Here is a 14,739-nt window from a genome sequence, read left to right on the forward strand (position 1 = left end):
TTTAATGAAATAACACAGTATGAAAAAAAATCTCAGTATACCACTTCTCACATAAATCTGATGCACACACACTTTAGGCCAACATAAGAACATGGTACATTCACAGAAGGCTGACTCATGTCTCTGACCTGGAAAGACCACCTATGTATTCTAGTGATGTCATTGCACTGCTTTCACTGGGCCTGCTCCCCACTGGGTGTTGTATCTCTGTGGGTCAGATTGTCCTTCTGGTCTTATGGTGACTGTTTGGTATTTTAGTCTCTCTTTGGTATCATTCTACTTGTCTCAGATGGTAAGATCATGGGGTCACAGATTTAGACGAAAAAAAGAACCATAGACATCATTGAGTCCAATGTCCACATTTTAGAGATTAGGAAACTGAGGCAAGGAGAGGTTAAATGACTTGCCCAGAGTCATATAGTTAGTAAGTGTTTATGGTAGGATTTGAACACAGGTCTTGATGACTTAGGGTCCAGAGCCTTATGGTCAGAGCACTTAGTTTCTGCTGGGTGTTACTTCTGGCTATTAGCTTCTGCATTTCATGTAGTCAGTACGGCCTGCTTTAATCTTCGTGAGTAGCAGGGGTGGGGAACCTGAGGCCTCCAAACCACACGTGGCCCTCTAGGTCCACAAGTGCAGCCCAAACTTGTAAATTTGGATTCAGTCAAAGGGCTGCCCTTATGGACGTGGCTTCGAGGCTGCAGGCTCCCCAACTGTGGGCTAGAACCTCTGACTGTTAAGGTAAAGCTGGCATTGTCTTAATTAGAGTTATTACATGCAGCCAAACAGGAGTTCTGAGTTGTGATGGGCTTGGTCGACTCTGTGTCCACACTAAATCCAACATTAATGTTGTGAACTCTCTTGAGCCATGGGCCACCAGGTTGCTGAGGAGAGACAAAATGAGCCAGGATGGAAACTAAACAGGACAAAATTTCTGTGCTAATCAGAGTAGGCTCCATTCCAAGAGCAGACTTTGTTCTTGCAGCCTGGGCTGGATAGGGAAAGCTAGTCTTCACAACAAGAACAATGAGAAGAGAGTATTCTTTGTTCACTAGCTCTCTCATTTTCTTTCTTGAACTTTTCTAACTTTAGATATTGCTGTTGTTTGTTGAATCCAACTCTTCGGGCTTTCACAGATCATAATGTCCATGCAGCTTTCTTTGAGAAGAGAATAGGATGGTTTGCCCTTTCCTTCTCTAGTGGATTAAAGCAAACAGAGGTTGAGTGCCTAAGGTCACAGAGTTAGGATGTGTCTGAGGCCATATTTGAACTCAGCTTTATCTTAACTGCAGGTCTGCTGCTCTGTTCAGTGAGTCACCTAGCTGCCTGCTATTTAACTAGCTGCCTCTGTCTAACTTCAGAGCTATGGATCTCCAATCTTATGATATGTATCTACAGCCTTTCCCAATTTTGTGATCATGAGGAAGTGAGATGGTTCTCCTTGCCCATTCTCAAGATCATGGAAGATAGTAGGTTTCAAAAAGAGCTAGAAAAAGCTGAATCATCCTCTGGATTAAATACTCAGAAGTTAAAACTTGCCTGGGCTTTGTGAATGGCAGCGCTGTTATCTGTCTGCTGTCTTGTACTGTGCTGGCTGCTGGGAACAGAGTCAGAGACACAAGTTTGCATGATCTTCAATATGTTTGAAAAGTACAAAACCTTATTTTACTGTTTCCTTTGGGATGGTCAGGCACTAAGACATCTTAAAGGCATCCTGGTGTCAACCCAATTATCCAGTGATTTAATATATTTTCCCTAGTCAGACAAAGAACACATTCCTCTTACAATAATATTTTTCACCCAAGACAGAATATCCAGGCTTGGATTATTTTATCTTCCAACAAAGATGCAATTTGGGGGAGGAATATCTGTGACTTGTTTCAAGAAAAGAGTTTAGTAAAGAACAGATGGCCTCCCACAGCCATACATATTCATGAGTGTGCTGATTTCATTATGCCGTCCCCTGGGAAACTCCACACTTCAGCTTTTATAAGTTTGTTTGGCCATCAAATTGAGCAGTCAGAAGCCCGCTGTCACCAACAGTGTTGTGGCAGAAATTGAAGAAAAGTCTGGTTCAAGTACTTGCACTTTTGTCTTGACTTTTCTCCCCAAACACCTGTTATTTCAAGATCCGAATCTAGGATGGCATCAAGCATAATCAATGTTAAATGTTGATAGCTAAACTGACATGTTCAATTAATCTGGTGAAATAGTCATCTATTTGGGGGATCACTAAGCACAGTGTTCAGTTAATTTCATAAAAATGATGGATGAAAGCAGTCACCACTGTGGTGAAGTCTTCTAAGAGCAAGCTCAGGTTCTCCCCAACATACATATGCAATCCTCAAACAGCTGTTCCATTGGTAACTGTTTATGGTTCTGGTTCTCTTTTTACCTGATGATGTGGCAAAGATCCAGACTCTTTCACAATCTTTCATGCTGTAACAGGATTCAGAGGGGTCATCAGAAGGAGTGGGAAGGAAAATACATCTTCTTAGCCTTTTTTACAGGTTCTAGCTAGAGATTAATGGATGAATCAAAATAGCCTGAGTTCAGAACTCTGAGTTCAGAGTTGTTATCACTATTTTTAAGCCTTCCATCTCAAGCAAGCAAAAGGATATTTCAGGCTTTTTCCTATTTGGGTTTTGAATTCCATCTTACCAGTTATATGGCAGTGGATGTCACTAACCTCTGATCCTCAATCTCTCCATCAGTAAAATGGGACTAATAATAGCATTTGCTTCACAGGGTTGTGAGGATCAAGGAAAATGATTAATGTTAATTGCTTTACAAATCTTAAAGTGCTTCTACACATCACCTTTCATCATCATCATCGTTATTCTGAATAACAGTAGTAATGGAGGGGTATCAGTGAGAGTAGTGGTGGTATTTACATTCTTAATTGTAAAGGGAAATTTATCTTCCTGCTTGCCTGTCTGTCTTCTAAATCTGAGATTAGCAACTGCCTACATCTCAATGGGAGGTTGCCTAATGTGTTCTGCTCAGCAGACTCAACTTGCTTCCATAGTAGGCAAATACATAAAGTCTCTCTGCATGGGTTAGAAAACAACTCACTTCCTTAAAATTCATGACATTGGTCTGTGAACATCTCATATTTGAAGAAAAAGGCCCCAACTGACCTGGTTGGCAAGCAGAAAATTCTGCCCACTTTTACTTAACTGGTAGAAGCAAAAACAAGGTAAAAGAGGTACTGTTAACAATAAATTGAACTCAGGAGCATTGAGGCAAATACTAGCAGTGGGCAATTGTGTGACCAAATAGTGCTTTTGAATGGATGTAGGGTTTTTATTTATGGCCACTTTGAAACCTGTACAGCAAAAGCACCACTGCCCTTGTCATGGTAAAGATAATATTTGATGCTGTTTGTAGGTAGTCAGAATTCACTGAAATTCACCCACAAATTCACCCATAAAGGTTCAGACGATTGCTACAAAGTGATCCAGGTACATTTCCATGACTCAGAATGGAGTTCGGAGTCTGAAAACCCACGTTTGAGTCCAAGCTCTGATCCTTACTAATTGGGTGACTTTGTTTAAATCATGTCACCTCAGTTGCCTTATCTGTAAGATGAGGGAAATTGATGACATATTCTCTAAGCTTCCTTTCAGTTTTAAATCTATGATCTATGAGAGATAATAGGTCACTTGATTGGGGCTTGATTTTTTTCAGCTGTAAGACAAATGGATTGGGTGACATGATCTCTAAATGTATGATCTGTGACCCTGTTTTCCATTAGGCAGAGATTTCAGAGATGACAGGTCACTGTTGTCCCCTACTTCCATTTAGAAGAGTATAGAAAGACCATCAACTGCCCCTGCCCAGGAAAAATGCCCAATTACTCTCTAAATATTTAAAGCCTGCTTCAGTTATTAAACACCAGCCTATCAAATATTTGTTGAACATCTCCTCTGTGATCAGCAAAAGGAATAGGATTACGTTCAAAAGATCTGCCTTTAATCCAAATCAAATTCATTAATCATTTCTGAAATGCCTACTATGTATGAGGCATTATGCTAAGGTCTGGAGATGAAAAAATAAAAATTAAGTATCCCCTGCCCCCAAGGAGCTTACATTCTGGTAGAGGAAGCATATAACATACATACATGCCCACACAGACATATAAATATGATTTCAAAGGAAGGGGAAAACTAAAAAAATAGGAACAAAAAAATTGGATGAGGTTGATTAGAAAAGGCCTTATCCAAAAATACACTCATCGTCTAAGGCTGGAACTATGGATAGGGATTCTAAGTAGTATAGAAGAAAGAACTCGGATCTCTCCAACTCTACATTGTTGGCACCGTTTGTCTTAGAAATATGTCTATTTTTTAAAGTGGCCAATATGATACAGATGCAGAATAGAACAATATCAAGTACTGTATCTTTAATTAGAAGGAATTTTGCTTTTCTGAGGATACTAAAGACCACTCATCAAAGGACATCTTTTATATGAGATACTTCTGTGTTCCAAAGCTAGAGTACAGGCATGAATCATGAAAAATGCCATATCACACTGGTATCTGTCCAGGAACCCAAACTATATAAATGGTTTTAACAGAGAGAGATTTCTTACTGAATGAAGCATAAAAATGATTGATAAGAATGATTTCATGTCTGTATTTCCCCCATCTTTTTGTTTAAATGCCACAAACAAGCCCCAAATAGATAAAACAGTGTGAGTTCATATTGTCATATAGCAGCAGTCACTCAATTCAAGGGTTTTTGAAGAGGTCACATGAACTGAGTAGTTTGTTTGAAACTAAATTCATGTTCTTGTGTGTCTGTTATGATGTTATCACAATTGTTGTTTCCTCCCTGAATGTCAGGCCTTTTATTCATTTGCTTATGATTAGACCCCAACCAAAGGGTGAGTGGGTGAAATCCTATTTGACTAGTAAATCCCCACTCCCTGGGATGCTAAGGCTAAACCAGCTCAGAGATCTAACCTTTCCCTCCCCTTTTCCAACTTGTCAATCATTTTTATGTTCACTGTGGCACAGTTAAAGTCAAGTTTCCTTGTTAATTCCAAGAACATCTTCATCTTACTGGCCCACACTACCCCATCGCTTCACCTCACTGATGCTGAGGCAGTCTTCTGCCACAGGACCACACTGGCTTTTTGTCTAAAAACTATGTAAGTTTGAACTCTGAGTAGGTTTGGGCCTTTCATAAGACTGTTCCTCCCACTATATGTCTATGAAACCAACTGAATGCTGCCTGGGAAATTGTAGGCCAATAACAGTCTCATACTTTTAATACTCCCTGTTGGTTTCTCCTCTGATCTTTGTGAGTATCATTGAAGCATTATTAATGGTTATCCTTGTCTGGTGATATCAATCTTCAGAAACAACTTCCTATCCTTTTATACTGCAAAATGTGAATTGATATCTTTAAGGAATTAACATGTCCATTTTCTCAGCGAGTAAGAGCACCAGCTCCAGTGTCAGGATGACCTGGATCAAATCCGGGCTCAGATACTCAGCACCACACCCAGAAATAACTGGCCATGTAACCTTGAGCAAGTTATTTAACCCCGATTGCTTTAAAAAAAAAACCAAACATGTCCATTTTCTCGTCTAAATTGACTGGAGTCTTTTGAACAAAGACTAGAACACTTGTAGGATATGATGTACAGTGGAAAGATTCTGGACCTGGGTTCAAAACCTGCTTCTGATGCTTTCTACTTGTGGATCTTGGGCAAGACGCATAATTTCTCTTAGACTCTATTTCTTCATTTGTAAAATGAGGGGTTTACACATGATTACCTCCTAGGTCTCTTCCAGCTCTAAATCTGTGTTGTGTTTCAGTAATTCCTATTCAGGTATAGACTGAACTAGATGGCTTCTGAAAGTCCTTTCCAATTCTGAGACTGTAATATGTGACCCTCAAATTAGGTTTGGCAAATGATCGGATAAAAATGTCAAAAATTTCTCTATCCCATGTGGTTTTCCCTTATAGTTTATATAAACATATGGTTTCTAAATTGATCTAGGATTGGGGTCAAACCATAGTGTACAATTAACTTGGGCACACTGAAGCAAGAAAGCATCTGATTTCCTTAGCTGAAAATAAGCAAAGATACCAAATTTCAATTGGCCTGAGGGGATGGGATCCAAAAAGTCAACTGTTGTGTGTCTCAGTCAAAGAAAACTGCCAATCTCAAGAGAGTTGGCTGTTGCTGATAGTGGAATAAGTGTGGCTGAAGTTGGAGTGTAAGTCATGATTGCACTTGTGTGGAAAATGGGAATGATAACAATACCTGACCTTCATGTAATGCTTTAACATTGGTAGGGAAAAAGACCAGACTTGTTTGGCACCACTCCATTTGGGCTTCCCCACAATCCTAAGATAGAAGCTCCAGGTATTTTTATCCCTATTTTTCACTATTTTTTCACATGAATTTAGGACTCTATATGCTATATTATACTGCTTTGCAAATAAAGAATTTAATTAGAGCATGATAAGACTGTTTGGAGGTTCAGAGAATCCAAGTCAATTTGAGAAATATGGATCGGAACCTCTCTTACTAGCATGACTAACTCAGGAGTTAGTTGTTGACAGACATAATTAAGACAGATGTCAGTACAGTACAATCCAGGGTAGGGAATGTAAGACATCATCATAACAGATCAAAGTTTAGGGGAGACTGGTTGAGTAAGACATATAAAATACTCCTATTTTGCCTTCCCAAACATTACATGTGTCCTTGATGGCAATAAGGTCCAATACATCTCTGATAAAGAATTTCTACTACAAAATACTGGACAAGTGGTGATCCAGTCTTCACTGGATCACCAGTGGGAGAGGAGGATTTTCTACTTTCTGAAATAGCTCATTCCAATGTTAGACATTTTCTAATTTGTAGTAAGATTTTTTTCCCCTAATATCAAGCCAAAATTTGCTATTTTTTTTTTGCAGTTTGTTCTTTTCTGTCCCATGGTGCCAAACAGAATAAGTATAAGCCTTCTTACACATGGTCAAAGCCTTTTGAATACATCCTCCTCCTCTGCTTCATCCTCCCAAAATCTTTTCTCCTCCAAACTCAACATCTCCACTTTCTTCAACTGATCCATTTACCTAGAGCATGGCCCTTTACCATTCTGGTTGCCCTCCTCTGGATACTTTCCAGCTAATCAATATTTAAAAAAAATGAATATCCTCAACTGTACAAAATCTTCTAGACATGTTCTGACCAGGTCAGCATACAGAGAGATTATAACCTCCATGTTTCTGGAAGCTTACTTCTCTTAAAGTATCCCAAGACAAATTAGTTTTCTTTTTTTTTATAGTATTTCATTTCCCCCCAATTATGTGTCCAGACAATTTTTAGAATTTAATTTTACAAGATTTTGAGTTCCAATTTTTTCTTCTTTCCCTCCCCCCCCTTTTCTGAAAATGGTAAGAAATTTGATATAGGTTATACATGTGAAACTTATTTTATGCAAAACTTATTTGCATATTAGTCAGGTTGTGAAAAAACAGGTCATAAGGGGGAAAAACACAAAAAAAGAATAAAGCAAGTAAAAAAAAAGCATGCTTTGATATGCACTGAGTCCATCAGTTTTTTATCTGGATGTAGATATTATTTTCCTTCCCAAGTCCTTTGTACTTGTCTTAGATCATTGTTTTGCTCAGAAGAGCCGAGTCATTCACAGCTGATCATCACACAATGTTACTGATACTATGTACAGTGTTTTCCTGGTTCTGCTCATCTCACTTTCCATCAGTTTATAAGTTTTTCTGAAATCTGCCTGTTCATCATTTCTTATTGTACTATAGTACTCCATTGCATTCATATACTGCAACTTGTTCAGCCATTCCCCAATTGATGTGCAGCCCCTCAATTTCCAATATTTTGCCACCATGAAAAAGGGCTACTATTAGTTTTGCATATGCACTTTTCCATTTTTTATGATCTCTTTGGTATACAGAGCTAGTAGCAGTATTGTTGGATCAAAAGGTATGTATAGTTTGTTGTCCTTTGGGCATCATTCCAAATTGCTGTCCAGAAAGGAGATGGATTGGTTAGATCAATTCACAAGTCTGCCAACAATACATTCATGTTTCAGTTTTCCCACATCTTCTCCAACATTTATCATTTTCCTTTTGTTGTCATATTAGCCAACCTGATAGGTATGAAATGGTACCTCAGAGTTGTTTTAATTTGCATTTCTCTAATGCAAAGTGATTTAGAGCACTTCTACATATGCCTATAGATAATTTTGATTTCTTCATCTGAAAACTGCCTGTTCATATCCTTTGGCCATTTATCAATTGAGAGGTGAATTCTATTCTTATAAATTTGATTAAATTCTCTATATATTTGAGAAATGAAGTCTTTATCAGGGACACTTGCCATAAAGATTATTTCCCAGCTTTCTGCTTTTCTTATAATCTTGGCTACATTGGTTTTGTTTGTACAAAAGCTTTTAAATTTAATATAATCAAAATGATCTATTTTACATTTCATAGTGCTCTCTATCTCTTATTTGTTCATGAATTCTTCACTTCTCCATAGATCTAACAGATAGACTACTTTAATATTGATATTACTTCATTATCTATGGTATCTTTTAGCAAGAAGTAATTTCTTTCCTTATCTCTTTTAATTAGATCTATTTTATTGACTTTTGCTTTGTCTGAGATCAGGACTACTGCCCCCCCCCTTTTTGGTTTGTTTATTTGTTTTTACTTTAGCCAAGGCATAATTGATTCTACTTTAGTCCCTTAAGTTCACTCCATGTGTGTCTCTTTCTTCAGATTTGTTTCTTGTAAACAACATACTATAGGTTTCTGGTTTTTGATCCACTGTGATATGTGATTCGATTTTATGGCAAAGTTCGTCCCATTTACATTCACAGTTAGGAATAATAACTGTGCATTTTCCTCAATTCTATTTTTTATTGTTTGTCCTTGCTCTCCTTTCATCCTGTCCTTCTTTAACAGTGTCTTGCTTTTGTCTACAACCTCTCCTGGTCTGCTCTCTTTTCTGTCAGTCCTCCCCTGCCTCCAACTTTTATTTAATTTCCTCCCCTCCTACTTTCTTGTCAGGTAAGAGAAATTTATAAATTCAACTGATTGTGTATATCCTTCCCTCTTTGAACTAATATTGATGAAAGTAAAGTTCAAGCAATGTCCATTGCCCACCCTCTTTTCTTTCCTTCCACTATAATAGGTTTTTTGCACCTCTTCATGTAAAATAATTTACTCCATTCTACCTCTCTCTTCCTTCTGTACCCAGTCTACTCCTTTTTCTCACCTCTTAGTTTTTTTATGTCATTCCCTCAAATTCACCTTATACCCACACTCTTTTTCTACATATATTCCTTCCAGCTATACCATTAATGATATAATTTTGAAGAATTACAGGTATTATCTTCCCCTGTAGGGATATAAGCAGTTCAGCTCCATTGAACCCCTTATGTTTTCTTTTCTCTTTTTAGGCTTTTCTTATGTCTTTATATTGGAGATGAAATTTTTTTTGTTCAATTCTGGTCTTTTCCTTATATAAACATATAAATCCTATTTCATTTAATGACTGTTTTTCCCTTGAAATATTATGCTTAATTTCATCAAGTAGGTGATTCTTGGTTGTAGTCTTAGCTCCTTTGCCTTATGGAATATCATATTCCATGACCTCCAATCCTTTCATGTTGCAGCTAAGGCCTGTGTAATCCTGTGATTCCCTGATATTTGAATTGTTTCTTTCTGGACACTTGCAGTATTTTTTCCTTGACCTGGTAGTTCTGAAATTTAGCTGTAATGTTCCTTGGAGTTTTTATTTTGGGATCTTTTTCCTAAGGTTATTGATGAATTCTTTCAATGTCAATCTTGCCCTCTGGTTCCAGGATATCAGGGCATTTTTCCTTGATAATTTCTTGAAAGATGCTGTCGAGGTCCTCCTTTTGACTATGACTTTCAGGCAGTCCAATGACTCTGACATTGGCTCTCCTGCATTTATTTTCCAGGTTCACATATTTTTCCAATGCGGTATTTTATGTTTTCTTTTATTTTTTTCATTCCTTTGAATTTGTTTGGTTGATTCTTGATGTCTCATAAAGTCGTTAGCTTCCATTTGCCCAATTCTAATTTTTAAGGAATTACTTTCCTCAGTTAGCTTTTGTATTTCCTTTTCTATTTGGCCAATTGTAATTTTTAAGGAGTTTTCATCTGTGAAATTTTGTATATCCTTTCCATTTGTCCAATTCTACTTTTTAAGCAGTTTTCTTTTTCCAAGCTGTTGACTCTTTTTTGATAATTCTCTTGCATCACTTTCATTTCTTTTCCCAATTTTTCTTCTACTCCTCTTTTATGATTTTTAAGCTCCCTTTTGAGGTTTCTTACATGTTCCTTCTGACTTGAGCCCCATTTTTCTTTGGGGCTTTGTCCATAGATGTTTTTGACATTGTTGTCCTCCTCTAAGTGTGTGTCATCCACTTCCCTATCACCATAATACTTTTCTATGGTTAGATTCTTTTAATTTTTGTTTTTATTCATCTTTTTTGGTCTTTTTCCTTTCTTTAAATTTTAGCTCTGCTCCCAGAGAGGAAGGGGCATTGTCTCAGGCCTCTTGTGCCAGGGGCTGCAGGGTGCTGGTGTTGTCCTGAGATCCATGGGGGACCCTTGTGTCTGGTTCTTCACTGAGGAGCTTGGGGGTGTCTAGCACTGCTGGGGCCTTGGAGTTCTGGCAGCTTACTTGGTGCTGAGCCAGGGTCTTCATGCTGGTGTCTTGCGTGTGCTGAGACCGATGGGGTGTTTCTGTGTTTTCCTGGGGATATGCTGAAGTACATGGTGGTCTGGCCACTAGAGTCTGCCTGTTTGCCCAGGGCTATGCTGAAGCAGCTGGCTGTTCTCAGAGCTGGAGTCTGTCCATTCCCCTGGCTACGCTGAGGCACAAGAGGGGGCCTGGCCTTGGTGTTTGTCTGCTCCACCATGCTGGGTCCCAGGATCTCCCACTGGCTTGCTGAGATGCTTCCTGTCCTGGACTGTACTCCCCTTTTACCCAAGTGAAACAGATCTTTCCTGACAATCTTTCAGGTTTTGTGGGCTAAAAGATTGTTTGGTCCCATCTTTTTTCTGGTTCTGCTGTTTCAGGATTTGTTTAGGGAGCTATTTTATGGTTGTTTGGAGGTGAGTATCTCAGAGTTACAGCAATTTACTGCTTATTCTGCCATCTTGGTTGCCAGAAGTCAGGGATAAGATGAATTCATTTTCATGAACAGTTTTCTTGGCCTAAGTTAGCTCTTTGGATTTCAGCATTTTAAAAAACTTTGGTGTTGAAATGGACCATACAATTTGTTTTGCTGGTACCCCAAGCCCTAATCTTTCCTCTCCTAAGTAAGACCTGATCTTGCTCAAATCTTCTACAAATGTTAAGTCTGCATTAGGCAGGATGCAAGTTTTTAACTAGACACCCCAATTACAATCTCATATTTCCAAAAGAACTCAGAGAACATCTAACCACTCATGTATTTGAACAAAGATTATTAAATATCACTACCACCACCTCCTCTCTATTTTCTGGATCTTTCATCTCCTAAATTCTTTCTGAAAAGAATGCAGATCTTTTTCTCTACCCCCTTTCAGGAAAAGCAGCATGTCACCATCTCATAGTATTTACTCGAAAACATCATTAGTGAACCATATAGTGAGGAGTGGGAGGAGGAAGAGAAAATTGTAATAAGACACAAAAGTAACCATTTCCCAAATGACCAATATTTGTGATCTAACTCTGGTCCTAAGACCCAACTAAGGACCTTTTATACTTAGAGAATCTTTGCTTCCCCAAGCTAAAGAATCTGATTTTTTTCAGCTTTTCCTTATAGATGTTGGATACAAACCATTAGCATTAGTATCTACCCAAGCTTTTTGTGACTTATTATCTACCTAATCTTGACCTTGTCATGAACTCAGTTTTAGTTCACTGGAATGAGATGCTTCATGTTCATGAATTTGGCCAGATAGGCTGCTATATCTCAGCCCTTCAGAATCTGCTTCTCTGGTCCTTAATTATCACCATTGTCAAATGAGTAGAAAAGGCAAAAAGTAGGACATCAGACAAAGTTGATATTTGTATAATCTTTGGTGGTTAGGAATACTTCCTAGAAGGTATCTGGCTTTGTGTATGGAAAAACAATTGTCCTGAAGCATTAGAACAAGGGGGGAAAGTAGAAATAGAAAAAAAATCTATTGATCCCCACTTAAAAGAGATCCTATGAGGAAAACTCATGGGAATATCATAGTCAAACCCTGAGCTCAAGTATAAAATATTAAAAGCATCAAGATTAAAACAATTTAAATATCGTGCTGCCACAGCTGGACTCACACAAGACCTAGCAGCAGAGACATTAAAGGACCGTATGTCTTAGAACATAATATATTGAAGAGCAAAAGAACTGGGGCTCCAGGCAAAAAAATATCATGCCCTGCAATGTTAAGTATTATCCTGAAGGGAAAAAATGGACATTTGATAAATGCTCTGATTTTCAAGACTGTTAAAAAAAATCCTGAACTCAATAGAAGATTTGACATACAAGAACCAAGAGGAAAAAATGGTACATACCAAAGATTATCAGGGATTCATAAGACAGACTGTTTACTTTTTATATGTGTGTGTGTGTGTGTATAATGTAAAATGTATTTCTAAGATTCTTATTAATAATTGAGTAGCTCATAATAAACATCGGGGTAAACCTGAGTATGATATGAATTTGAAAAGTAAAACCATTTAGAAACAGCTAGAAAGAGTAATTATTTTATATAAATGAGATGCAAGAGGAAGAATCAATACAGCAGAATTAGATGGGGAAGGAGGGCCAGTACTTATGGTAACCTACTTTCATCAGGAATGGGTTTAAGAGGGAACAACACAGACAGACAGACAGACAGACAGACAGACAGACAGATAGATAGATAGATAGATAGATAGATAGACAGACTTAGAATAATGTAAAAGTCTTCTAAGTTGAGAAGAAATATAATAGTGTGTTTGTTAAATATTATTAAGTTCAAAATTTTTAAAAAATCTAAGAGAGATCAGAATATACCTCCTTTCCTGATTTCAGCAGTGGTGGGGACTATTTATACAGAACATTGCAAATAATGCTAACCTTGTTTTTTGTTGCATTATTTAGTTTACCTGAACTACTTGCTTTTTTCTTTCTCTTGATTTTTTCTTTATTATAAGTTAATGTTCTCTTGTCCAGAAAGAGAGAAGGAATCATCGAGATTCGTCAAAAAAAGTATCAATTTAAAAAAAAATAAACGCAAGAAGGGTATTATTCTACCCTTTGCTTTAATTGACAAATGGTTTTAATTGATTAAATAAACTCGTTCACTACATTTTGGTGGCATTATGGAAATGTCAATGGAATATGTTGTTCCCTAAGGATCTTCATGATTTGCATTTATTTTCAACATTCAGGGATGGAGTATAAATGAGAGAGGTAATATGTTTAATCAAAAGGAGCCATTGTTCATAAAAGAAGTTATTTGCTTTTGCTTACATGAAATCAATTCTGTTTTAGATTCTCAAGCCAGCTCTGAAAAAAAAGTTTATTTAGAAAATAAAATTAATTAGAAAGATATATTCTTGGAAAATTAATCCTCAGGATGATGCAACAAACAAAAATTAAATAAAATTGATGCAGGACAACATCAAATGTTTTTAAGTTTTAATTCCTCCAGTTAGGAGAGTTCTAATTGCCTATTTTGTACAATGAGTTTGGAAGATTCTGCCATTAAGGGAAGCTAAAACAAGGAGGTTAATTAATTTGGCTCTGTTTTCAAGTTTGAGACTGAACTTGTCTGAATTTGGTGATCAAGACTGAGAATTCAGTAGGTGCTGACCTTGGTACACAGGCAAATCAGACACCAAAAATAATATCCCCATTTTCCAAAAAAATCTATTATTGCCACTCTTGGAGGACATTATTATAATGCCCTTGAGCTTGGTGCTCTCAGATTTGTTGGAGAAGAGACAGAGACAGAGAGAAAAGGGGGATGGATGGGGAGAGAGAGAGACAGAGAGACAGAGAGAGAGAGAGACAGACAGACAGACAGAGAGAGAGAGAGAGAGAGAGAGAGAGAGAGAGAGAGAGAGAGAGAGAGAGAGAAACTGTTCCCTTCCCAAAAACTTTACTTTCAAAATGTGGGCAATAATATAATGAAATCCCATACAAAACATTTGGATTTCTATATATTACCTACAAAATCGAGCAGGAAGAGATAGAAAGACTAATTTTATTTAAAATCACTGCAGATAATATAAAATACTTGGGAGTCTACCTGCTAATATCCAATGAACACAATTACAAAACATGATAGATCTGAACAATTGGAGAAATATTAATTGCTCATGGGAAGACTGAGTCAATGTAATAAAAATGAGAATACTACATAAATTAACTTCTCTATTCAATGCCATACCAATCAAACTATGAAAGAATTATTTTATAGAATTGAAAAAAATAAAATTCATTTGGAGGAACAAAAGATCAAGAACATTAAAGGAATTAATGAAAAATGTGAAGGAAGGGGGACTAATATACCAGGTCTTAAACTTTATTCCTAAGTGGTAACCAATCAAAACAGTATGGTACTGGATAAGAAATAGAGTGGTTGATCGATGGATTAAATTAGTTATACACTATATAGAACCTAATTAGCACAGTGAAATGGAAATTGGAAATTCCCCTTTAAATTAGTAAGATCATTCAA

Source organism: Petaurus breviceps, unplaced genomic scaffold (assembly GCF_028583685.1).
Source record: "Petaurus breviceps papuanus isolate PSGF00001 unplaced genomic scaffold, PetGlider_PUasm1.0 174, whole genome shotgun sequence".
Lineage (NCBI taxonomy): Eukaryota > Metazoa > Chordata > Mammalia > Diprotodontia > Petauridae > Petaurus > Petaurus breviceps.